Source organism: Neovison vison, chromosome 5 (assembly GCF_020171115.1).
Source record: "Neovison vison isolate M4711 chromosome 5, ASM_NN_V1, whole genome shotgun sequence".
NCBI classification, from domain to species: domain Eukaryota; kingdom Metazoa; phylum Chordata; class Mammalia; order Carnivora; family Mustelidae; genus Neogale; species Neogale vison.
The window spans coordinates 83,381,194-83,393,458 of NC_058095.1; the positions used below are offsets into that span (position 1 = coordinate 83,381,194).

Genomic DNA, 12,265 nt, shown 5'->3' on the forward strand with positions numbered 1-12,265 from the left:
GATAGGGCCCTGTATTGGGCTCTCTGCTTGGCGGGGAGCCTGCTTCCCCCTCTCTCTCTGCCTGCCTCTCTGCCTACTTGTGATCTCTCTGTCAAATAAATAAATAAAATCTTAAAAAAAATAGTATTTTTGCTTATGAAAAGAAGTCATAGTCTTTATCTTCTGTTTTCTTAACCTTGTGATAAAAAGAATAGGGCGCAACTCTATGCTAAAAGGAGATTCCCCGAGTCGTAGACTTTCTGGTAAGATGGGGATAAATTTGGAGGGAAGATGTCAAATTATTAAATATAATTTGACTAAGCACAAATATGCTTTAATTATTAAATTGATTAATTTTATATCATAAAATTACATGATATAAATCATTGGTATTATAATTATATAACCATCCTATGTGGTTATATAATTCTTACACATAATTATATTATTAACAAATATTATATAATAATTATAAATCACTGATGTTATGGCTAATGCTATTATAATCAATATAACTGAACTTGAATTACTACATGTAGTTTGGACTCAGTATAAGCAAGCTTTATGGACTGGCTTAAAGAATGTTCAGGTCCAGAAATTTTGTTGAATTTGTCTGCAATCCCTTACAAGTAAAATTTTTTGAGTATTTCTAAAAACCTTCCAATATTCTTTTTATAGTTGAAAAAGCTAAGACCAAAATAAAATTTATTCTACACATCCATGGAGAATGCCAAGAAATACAAGACATGGCCCCCATTGCAGAAGATTATAATCGTACTATCAGTGATGATGATGATGATATCACCTGAGGGGTAGGAGGCAATGCAGACTTGATTTCTTTTATAATGACAGCTGGGATTCCATAATCCTGAATCAGCAAGGACAACTGAGGCCCCACTACCCTAATACAAGCCCTTCCCACCCATAGGAGAGACTGCCTTCTGACAAAATACAGAAATATGCTTTCAGAATGTCTAATCAAAGAGCCTGGATATTTGCAGACCTCAGACACTCTGCTTTCCTGAGACCCAGGTCACAGAGTCTCATCCCTGGTGTCCAACTTTTGATCTGGATCAGGTTCCTTGTTTGACAGTAAACCTTCCCTCAGTACTTCATCTTTGCTTCCAGAATCATTATTTCTCCTTAACAGAAGAAAATAAGGTTAGAAAGTCAGGTGAGATCCAGGAAATGGAGGGGTTTGACTGCAGATGGAGTAAATACCTGCAAAATCATGGCAAAATTAATAAGAATAGAAACTGAGTTTGTGTTTATACCTAGAAAGTGTTAAACTTGACACAACTGTTACATATCCCTCTAAAATCTCCAGTTAAGTAATGCCTTTTTTTTTAAACTGGAAAACTCAATTTTGGATGAAAAATCCAAAAGAAAATTGAAAAGTTATGATAAAATATGGATAATTCTAAAGATTTACACCAATCAACTCAATTATGAGGCTCTTTTTTTGTTGTATACATTAAGAATTTTGGGTAGTAATAAGATTTTAGAGCTAGATTTAAAGTGGAAACAATGATCCAGGATGAGAGAGAGGAAATCAAAAGGGAAAGAGGCAAAAGCAACCAAGTGCTTTGTACTGCCTATATGATTAGCATACTAGTATGATATGTAGCCAATGTCATCAATTTTATTTTTTTAAGATGTTATTTATTATTTCTTTATTTGAGAGAAAGAAAGAGCACCAGGCATGCAGAGTGGTGGGGGGGCAGAGGAAGGGAGAACCAGATTTCCTACTGAGCAGGAAGCTAGACCTGGGCTCAACGAGCCCAGGACCCTGGAATCATGATTTGAGCTGAAAGCAGAGGCTTAACCCACTGAGCCACCCAGGCGCCCCTCATTCATGTTATTTTTATATGTGCCTTTGAGTTGGTTTACTTTACCTTTAGAAGGCCAAGAGCTTGCCTTTTCAAACTTGAAAAGTCATAAATCGTGATAATGTTCAGTCATTGGGCTAATTCTTCTTTGGCAAAGAATATACTATAAAATTAATGGTTGGGCTTTAATGAGCACTCCCTAGTTATAAATTAGAATCTTGGGTTAAACTGTGCTTTGTTTATTTCAGATGCTGGAAGGCATGTGATAGTGTGGGTACATCTTGAAATACCTCCTGCCTCTTGTATATTACATATTAATTTCAACTTGTTAATGACTATAGTGTTTATGTTGTGAATGGAATGGGACTCTTTCATTTTGGTAATTTACAGTCCAATGTCCATTTATTTTAGAACAAATTGGAATTATCAGGAGGCTAAAGTTAATTTGTAACTCACAAGTAAGAAATCTTACAAGTCCCAGAACAAAGTGTGGTATCTATTTAAACTGTGAGTACAGGGTCTATCTACAGTTTAGCATCTAAAGATCCTTCCCAAAGTCCATGAGGATGATTTCTCCAGACTTGATTGGTGCCAGTTGGGGGGAAAAAAAGGTGTTTTTCATGTTAAAGAATATGAATCTCATTTAAGTGTGTCTAAAGGGAGAGAGTGCAGTACATTTGATGCAGAATATGTAAAATTGAGCCTACTCTTTCAACACAAAGTGAGCCCCTGATAGAACATCCAGGTAGGAGTATAGCTTGCCACTGTGTCACACAAACAAAAGATCAACAGGATCTGGAACTTCCATGATCATATTTTCAAAGTACTGACTGGTGATTATCTTCCTACTAAATTTGAAAGGGAAATGTTTGACTGGTCGGGTCATTAACCTTAGGAAAGAACTGGTCTGTTACTGGAAAAATGAAGGGAAAAATTTTCAAGGCTAATTTGCTTTTAACTTTTAAGGTAGAAAAGAATCATGGTAATTTTAAATATTCCACAAGCAATGACAGCATTTCATGGTATTTTTCTGGGAAGAATAGGTGAAAGGTTGCACAGTGCCCCAATTGTCTTTTATCAGATAAACAAAGTTTTGTTGTACTGGGGTGGAAATCCAGGGGTGCACAGATGTATGAGGTTGACTTGGGCAAACTTTTACACATAGGTAGTAAACTATAAGACTGTGTTATGTGCGCTCATAGTGGAAGATCAACATACAGGCATACACAGGGCCTAAACTTAACCAGCTGTTAGGGCCTGAACTGTGTCCCCTGCAAATTCATAAGTCGAAGCCCTGACCTCTAGTATCTCAGAATGTGACAGTATTTGGTTAGTACTCACTTCAGCAACACATATACTAAAATCGGAATGATACAGAGAAGATTAGCATGGCCCCTGCCCAAGGTTGACATGCAAGTTCATGAATCAATCCATATTTTTTTTAAAAGGGGAGGGTTATTAGATTAAAACGAGTGCATTAAGATGGGTCTTAGTCTAATCTGACTGGTGTCCTTACAAGAAGGTATTAAGACACACAGGGGTGCCATGTGCAGAGGGACAACCATAGGAAGCAGCAGCAAGGAAGCACTGCTGCAAACGAAGGAGAGAGACCCAGCAGAAACAAACCCTGCTGACGCCTTGATCATGGACTTCCAACATCCAGAACTCTGAGAAAATAAATTTCTGTTGTTTGAACCACTTGGGCTGGGGTATTTTGTTTTGGCAGCCCTAGCAAACTAATACACCAGGATTAGGAAAGGCATCCTGGAGAAAAGGGTGGCTCAGGTTAAGAGGACTGTAGAAAGTCCATTTTAGAAAACAAAACAAAACAAAACAAAACAAAAACGGGTGCCCACGTGGCTCAGTCAGTTAAACATCTGCCTTCAGCTTAAGTCATGAACTCAGGGGCCTGGGATCAAGCCCCATGTTTGGCTCCCTGCTCAGAGAGGACCCTGCTACTCCCTCTTCCTCTGCCCTTACCCTTGCTCATGCTCTGTCTCTCTTTCTCTCTCTCAGATAAATAAATAAAATATTTTAAAAAAAAGAAAAAAAAAACAGCTGTGTAAAGGCCAAGAGGTGAGAGAGATCATGATACTTTCCAGTGTCTTGAAAGAAGTGAAGTATAGCCTGGGGCATAATATGCAAGTCAGGAGGGCAAAAAAAAAAAAAAGGGAGATGTCATGGACATTAGTCACTTCTGGCTGTCTAAGATCTAAACACCCTTCCCATTTTAGGAAAATCCCAAAATCAGAAGAAGGAAGCTCAGAGGGAGCAGATACCCTGTCTCTGAGCTCTCAGAACAAGATATACTGACCTAAAGCCAGTTAGCTCATGTTCCCACTGGGGACTCTGATTCTGGATGGAGGAAAATGAAGGGCAGGATGGTTAGAAATGGTTCATGGTGCCTAGAACCCAATGTCCAGTGGTAAGGCAAAACGTGCCAGTAACAACAGAATATAGCTATGTGACATCAAGTGTCCAATGACAAGATGGCAGGAATCAAGTGGAGGGCAAGTATTAAGGTATCAAGATGACAGATGCCAGGGCACCTGGGTGGCTCAGTTGGTTAAGCATCTGCCTTTGGCTCAGGTCATGATCCCAGGGACCTGGTATGAAGCCCCACATCAGGCTCCCTGCTCAGCAGGGGGTTCTGCTTCTCCCTCTGCCTCTCCTCCCTGGCTTGTGCTCTCTCTCTTGCTCACTGTCCCTCTCTCAAATAAATAAAATCTCTAAAAAAAAAAAAAAGATGACAGATGCCTACAGCAACAGACTAAGTAAGGTGACCTACTTGCCCTGGTTTGTCCAGGATTTTCCTGATTTTGTAACTGAAAAACTCACATCCTGGGAACTCCCTCAGTCTTGAGCAAACTTAAGGGGTTGCTCTCTATAAGTCAGGCAGCTTGTTCCTCTGATCTGATTTTGTCTGTGCCTTACCTCCCTGGGTTTCTTTTGTTTTTCCAAGCCTTATTCCTTAGCCTCTCTAACAATTCTGTAAGTTACCTGATATCTTCCTAAAAAATTCCTTTTCTGCTTAAGCTAGAATGAATTGGTTTTTCTTGGCTGCAGCCAAGAATCCTGTGAAGGGACTGTGAAGGGCCTTATAAGTCATGTTACGAGTTTAGACTTTGTCCAGAAGTCAAGGCAGAGTGGGGAGAGAGGGCACCAGTAGGTTCTAAACAGGGAATAAAATACTGTGATCAGCTTTTCACCTAAGGATGATCACTTTGACTACAGTGTGATAATAAATTGAACAAGAGCAATATAGAAGAGTAAAGAGGAAGCAGTGAGAAAAATTAGGAAGTTATGGTAACCAGACAGACCAGAAAGGATGGTTGTCCGGAACCCCTAGGTATTAGGGAGATGGAGAAAAGAGGAATGATTGGAGAGAAATGCAGCAGGGTAGACAGAATAACTGATGACTGACAGACAACAGAGACCTTTAGCAGTATTGTGAGAGCATCAAGTCAATGCCAAAAACCAGACTGAACATACCCATCCTCAACCACCTTCCACTGAATAAATGTCCACAAGGCTGGTGCCCACTTGTGCTGATGACCTGCCACTCCCATCAATAGCTGGCCACGAAGAAAGGGAACACTGTATGTCTCTTCCAGTTTCAGCACAATTCTGTTAGGACTACCTAACCTAGTGCCCATCCCCTCCCAGAGAGTGTCCAGTCTAAATCCATTCCCTCCCACATACCTGTTGTCCTTGGTCACTACCTAGAGAGCAAGTCATTCGTGTCAGCAGCCATAACCTGGCCCAATACTTCCCCACGTCCACCAGAAATTTTGTCCAGTGTTGGTGGTATCCCCACATCTTCAAACTCTTTTCCCAATATTCTCTCATCCCTCTGCTCTTTTATGGGGAAAACTGGCTGTCCTCCAAGGACAATGCTTCCCATGAAGCCCTCTTAGATTACTCTCTCACTGCTCAGGGATCCCAGCGTCAGGAAGCAGGGTTAGTAGGTTCTCCTTGGCTTCCCCATATGACTTCCAGAGCACCAATTCCCCACCCTCTTGCAACCCTTCTGTGGCTGTGAATCTCAAGACATCTGGTAAACCTTTATTCAACTTCTTCCGACTTTCTCCTTGCTTCCCCTCTCCACCTGACTCAGTATACTTTATTCCAGTGACCTCAACTCTGGACTCTGAATCCCAAATGGCTTCCTCCCGATCACACCTATCATCAAATCCTGGACCTTGTTACCATTTCAAAATTGCACTACTTCCATCATCACTGATTCAGAAAGCCTACTCTCCAATCTGTTGAAGTAACCCTACTGCAATTGTTCCTCCAACCTCATCAGCACTTCTAACCTGACTACTCTACTTTCCTCCTATTCATTAGCTCCCTTTAGTTCAGTTCCCCTTTAATTATATTAAATTTTATGTCTACCGTTAAAACTCATTTTTTTCCCTCTGCCCTTTCTTTGCAATTGCCTAACAAATTCTAACCCTGGATGAATCCTACCGTTGCCTTTTTTTTTTAGTATATGGTCTGCCAAAGCGAGCACGACCATTGCCTTTTTTTATGTCTGTACTTAGTGAAGATCAGTGGACAAAATGGGACCATGAGAGTCCTCATCGTACAAGTGCCCTCCTTAATACCCATCACCCATTTATCCCACCCCCACCAACTTCCCCCCCTCAACCCTTCTCTATTGTTAAGAGTCTCTTATGGTTTTTTTTTTTCTTTTTCTTTTTTTTTCCCCCTTCCTGTTCGTTCATCTGTTTTGTTTCTTAAATTCTACATATGAGAGGGGCCCCTGGGTGGCTCAGTGGGTTAAGCCTCTGCCTTCGGCTCAGGTCATGAATTCAGGATCCTGGGATCAGGCCCCACATCAAGCTCCCCCTGTTCTGCAGGGAGCCTGCTTCCCCCTCTCTCTCTGCCTGCCTACTTGTGACCTCTCTCTCTGTCAAATAAATAAATAAAATCTTTAAAAAATTCTAAATATGAATGGAATCATATGGTATTTGTCTTTCTCTGACTTATTTTGCTTAGCATAATACACTCTAGCTCCATTTATGTTGTTGCAAATGTCAAAACTTCATTCTTTCTGATGGCTGAGTAATATTCCATTATGTATATATACCCCATCTTCTTGATCTGTTTATCAGCCAATGGACATTTCTGCTATTTCCATAGTTTGGCTATTGTTGATCAAAATCTTTAAATCATGAATTTCTGAGGCCAAGTTCTAAGCTCTCTTTTCTCAGACCTCCACACCTTCCTCTCCAATAACAACTTCATGCACTCCCAGGCTCCAACTCCATGCACTCCCAGGCTCCAACTCCATCAATTTTTGAGAGACTGTGAATTCCAAATGTATATCCCCAGATGGAATCTCTTCTCTGAGCTTTACATCTTTATATATGGTTGCCTACTCAAACATCTCTATTTGCACATCTTAAAGACATCTGAAACTCAACATGTTCATGTTCAAAATGTAAAACTTCTTTTCTCTCAAATATCCATATTAATTAGTAGTGCAAGAACATTTCCCCCATTGTTTGCACTAAATGTAAGATTCATGCTTTCTGCTTCTCATTCACCCCGCCTCTATATGTAATTAATTACAAGCCCTGCCAATTTATTCAATAAATAATTGAGAGTCAACTATTTTCAGGCACTTCCCTAGGCACTAAGGTATAGTCTACAACAACAAAAAATAAAAACCTCTGCTTTCTGTGGAGCTTTTATTTGAGAAATACAAGCTTTGTGACCCCAACATTTTGTCCAGCAATATAAGTGTATGTTCAGTAAGTGATAGCTACATAACAATATTTTAAGTGAAGGAGATGATTGACTCCTCTCTGGTTACGTCATACCATGCTTAAAGAGCAACCAAGTATAAAGGAACTTAAATTTGTTTCCAGTAAAAATTTTTTTAAAGATTTTATTTATTTGACACAGAGAGAGAGATCACAAGTAAGCAGAGCATCAGGCAGAGAGAGAGGGGGAAGTAGTCTCCCTGCCGTGCAGAGAGCCTGATGTGGGGCTTGATCCCAGGACCCTGAGATCATGACCTGAGCCGAAGGCAGAGGCTTAACCCACTGAGCCACCCAGGCTCAGTAATTTTTTTTTTTTTGATAAAGCTAGAAATGTATTGAATTTTAGAGCTGTAGATAATTCTATAGAATTATAGAGCTAGAAATTTAGGCCTGGAGACCTAAAATTATAACAAAAATTGTCTAATATATTGAAGTGCCAGAACTTGAGAGAAGAGCTGTATGGTGCTCTCTAATTCAACAAATATGTAATAACCATATGCTTTCAGCCCGACATCATAGCTAGATACTGTCAAAAATTGTGTGAGTTTACTCTCTTTCCAATCTAACACAGTTTCATAAATGCTGCCAGAAAGTACCTGAACCAAAGGACTTCATTCTTCAAAGCACAGCAAGAAGCCTGAGCTTCATATTCCTTTCAGTTCTCCTTGCCTCCCCAAGTCCCATGATGGTAGGCCAGGTGGATGCTGCACGTGCAACAGGTTTGTGTCACAGCTGAAGAACCCTGAACTTAGGAAACTTTAATCTTTTATAATGAACTGCAGGCCAAACTGGCTAGGCTTTGCTTCAGAGGGAGACGTTATCTTTAACATACTGGATAGTAACAAACCTGCCTTTTGCACGGTGCGAGACAGCTATGCCAATCATCCAAAGCTGTTCCCTATATTGGTCAGAGTTCTCCATGGAAAGAGGACCAAAATAATTTATTTAATGAGATTTATTTTAAAGAATTGGCTCATGCAATTGTGGGACTGCCAAGTCCAAAATCTGCAGGACAGGACAGCAGGCTGGAGACCTAGGGAAGGGTTGATGTGGCAGCTGGGGTCTGAAGGCAGCCTGGCGGCAGAATTCTCTTTCCCTCCAGGGACATTGGTCTTTTCCCAGAAGTCTTTTAACTGATTGGATGAGGCCCACCTACATGATGAGAGGTAATCAGCCGTATTCAAAGTCTACTGTTCTAATTGTTATCTGTGTCTTTAAAAATCCTCACAGCAACATCTGTAGTAGTGTTTGACAAAAAAAGTAGGTACTGTGGGCTAGTCCAGCTGACTCATTAAATTAACCACATTAGTCCAGAGATTCATAAAAAATTGTCCCTCTTTACTATGTGTCGTTTTCCCCCTCAAGATAACCTTGTTAATATGATAATTAAAATATTACATTGACATACATATAATGTATTTTAAAAAACTGTCTCCCAACATGTACTTAATGTTTGAAATTCAGTAATTTCTGGTGTCTAGACCTCCCTTCCTGACTCCAATTAACCTTCAAAATCTAAAGCAAACCTTAATATTAAACATTAACCGTTAACATTAAACGTTAAACAGAAATTATGCATTTCTCATTCATCCTGTGCATTTATTTTTAGTATGAACCTGGTTCTAGGTGCTTGGGACACAAAATTTCAGTTCCTGCCCTTTAAGACACTCACCAGACGAAAATACATCAAGAGCTTGGATAAGGTGTACACAGGGTGCCTGAGGGAACACCTAGACATGAGGAAGGAGGGAAGAAGCAAGGAGGGAATAGGCACAGCTGAGCAACTTCACAGGGTGACCAAAGGGGGCAGTGAGTGATGGCTACAAGAGATACTTAAGAATAAACTAGTATCATCCCCGGGTAATCCTGACTGACTTCATCAAGATTTATAAACTGTTGGGTTTTTTCCCTTCGCGCTCTAAATAGAATCCGCTCACTGGGTACCCCCATCCTGCTCCCACCATGCACAGGCCGCCCCAGCCTCCACTCGCGTACAGCTCTGAGCCGGCCACGCCCCCGCCCGGCCGCACTCCTTTCCAGCCCCACCCCCACTGTCTCTCCACCCCGCCCCCCTCGCCTCGCCTCTCCCCCTTCTCCCCCGCCCCCGCTCTGGCGCTGAGGACTGTGGGAGCCGCTTCCTTGGATTCCGCGCGTGGCAACGACTTGGGCGCCGCGCTCTGGCCTACGCGTGCTCTTGGTAGATTTCTCGAGAAAGGCGCGTCGTACCCCGCTAGACTCACGGTCGCTCTGCTCCCCCTCGCTGGGAGGTAGGAGAAGGGCCCGGGGACAAGGAGCGCCTCTGGCCGGCGCGGTGGGGCCCGCGGCGGGTGGCGGTCCCGAGGCCGGGCACCTGGCGGCACGCCCCCGCGCGGATCCCTGGCGCGCCGCTCGGGGCGGGGGTTTGATTTGCGGAGGGGCCCAGGCTGCCTACCGGCACTTCCTTCCCTCCCGCCTGCGGCTGGACGCGGCCTGCAGGCCCCACGTCTGTCACTCTCAAGCGCGGGCGTTGCTTTCCCGAGTTTGCGTTACTCCTCTAAGCAGCTTTGGGCGGTGCTGCTCTGCGCTTGGCGGTGGTACCAAATCAGTCACCCTACAACCGGGAAATTCGAACCCAGATTAGACCTTTCCACCACCTCTGGAATTTTATAGGAGATACACTGAATATTCGTCTTTATTTTTGTGTGTTATTTAAAACTTTGAAAAAATTTTTAAAAGATTTTATTTATTGTATATATAGAGATCACAAGTAGGCAGAGCAGCAGGCAGAGAGAGGGGCGGGAAGCAGGCACCCTGCTGAGCAGAAAGCCTGATGTGGGGCTCAATCCTAGGACCCTGAGACCATGATCTGAGCCACCCAGGCGCCCCAGACTATTTGAAATTTTTTAATAAAATGTTTAATACGTGAAATAGGAGAGGACACAAAAGAAGGCATAAGCCTGTACTTAGCCTCACAAGGATGAAAAATTTCCAAAGACTTGAAGTATTGTTTTTCCAAGATTCTTTCCAGGGCTAAAATCCCACTTTTAATTTACCAAGTGGATTTTCTGCTTGTGACCTTTTGAGGAACTACAATAGACATCTTGGTTGTAGACTATCCAACTATCCCACTGACTAGTGGGAGTGTGTCATTCAAAAACAGACACACTGGGGCACCTGGGTGGCTCAGTGAGTTAAAGCCTCTGCCTTCAGCTCGGGTCATGATCCCAGAGTCCTGGGATCGAGCCCCGCATCGGGCTCTCTGCTGGGCAGGGAGCCTGCTTCCTCCTCCTTCTCTCTCTCTCTCTCTCTCTCTCTGCTTGCCTCTTGCCTCTCTGCCTACTTGTGATCGCTCTCTGTCAAATAAATAAATAAAATCTTAAAAAAGAAAATAAACTTTTGCATTTTTAAAAAAGTTGTTACTGACATTTAATTTATGTTGAAGTAGTGTTATCTCCAGATTGCTTCAACGCTAATCGGTTGATTTGTGAGAACTACTTTTGAACCCTTGGGGAATCCAGAGAACTGAAGTTGTAGTATTTGCTCTGCCGCCTGTATTTCACCTTTCCTGGCCTCACTTTCCACATTTCTAAGATTAAATTGCTCAATAGATGTCTGTGCAGAAGGCCCAGATGTAAGCTAATTACATTGGGGTTGCAACCCAGCGAGAAGGGTATTTCTCTAGTTCTAAAAGTTGCTTTTCTTCATGATATGCAAGTAAGTTGAACTGACCGAAATGGCGCTCATAATCAGAAAGTTCTCAAGGTGTGGTTCTCATATCAGCATCATCAACACCACTTGGGAACTTGTATCAGAAATGCACACTGTAAGGAATAGAGGGGATGGTGATGACTCCAACCCAGGACTTAATGAATCATAAACTCTGCTGGTGAGGGAGTAACAATCTGTATTTTAACAGGCCCTTGGATTTCCATGCATGCTAAACTTTGAGAACCACCGGTTTAATATTCTCTGAGCTAAAGCTTCTAAGTTAAAATGTTTTCTCTTATACCAATGACTTTTATTTTTCAAATTTTTATTTCTTGAAGTATAATTGACATACACATTTCAGCTGTGCAACATAGTGATTTGAAATTTATATACATCACAGAATGATCACCACAATAAATGTAGTTACCATCCGTCACCAAAGTTATTACCATATTATGGTCTCTATACTATAATGTACATCCTCATGACTTACTTATTTTATTACTGGGAGTTTGTATTCTTACGACTTTTAGTACTTTTGATGGTGTTTGGAATGAACATTTCTATCTGATTGCCGTTTTCTCTCATAGTTTTCATCTCTAAAGAAAGATTAACTCAAAAGACCTAAGTGTAAGAGATAAAACCATAAAGCTCTTAAAATAAAACAGGTATAAATCTTCTTGATCTGGGATTAGGCAGTGGTTTTTTTTTGTTGTTGTTGTTTGTTTGTTTGTTTTAGATGCAACACCAAAAGCATAAGCAACCAAGGAAAAAATGGAGAAGCTATACATGATCAAAATTCAAAGGACACTTCAAAGGGTACTATCAAGAAAATGAAAGGATAGCACATACAATGGGATAAAAATATTTGCAAATCGATCTGATAAGGTCTAGTATCCAGAATATATAAAAGATTTTTGTAAATCAGATAAGACAAATAACTCAATTTTTAAAAATGGGCAAAGCATCTGAGCAAAGTTTCTCCAAAGAGATATG

General features: G+C 41.4%; 1 protein-coding gene and 1 non-coding gene across 5 annotated transcripts in view; both read left to right on the forward strand.

Annotated features, from left to right (window-relative positions):
- Positions 1–3,141: 3,141 nt before the first annotated feature.
- LOC122908031 lies at positions 3,142–3,248 on the forward strand. The gene has a single exon (XR_006384835.1). It is a non-coding gene; the product is annotated as a U6 spliceosomal RNA (small nuclear RNA).
- Positions 3,249–9,705: 6,457 nt separating this feature from the next.
- Positions 9,706–12,265, forward strand: part of IFT88 (intraflagellar transport 88) — a 155,175-nt gene continuing 152,615 nt past the window's right edge. For all 4 annotated transcript variants that reach the window (XM_044249390.1, XM_044249391.1, XM_044249392.1 and 1 more), the window contains exon 1: positions 9,706–9,849. The gene's annotated coding sequence lies outside the window, so the exon portion shown is untranslated. The remainder of the gene's footprint in view (positions 9,850–12,265) is intronic.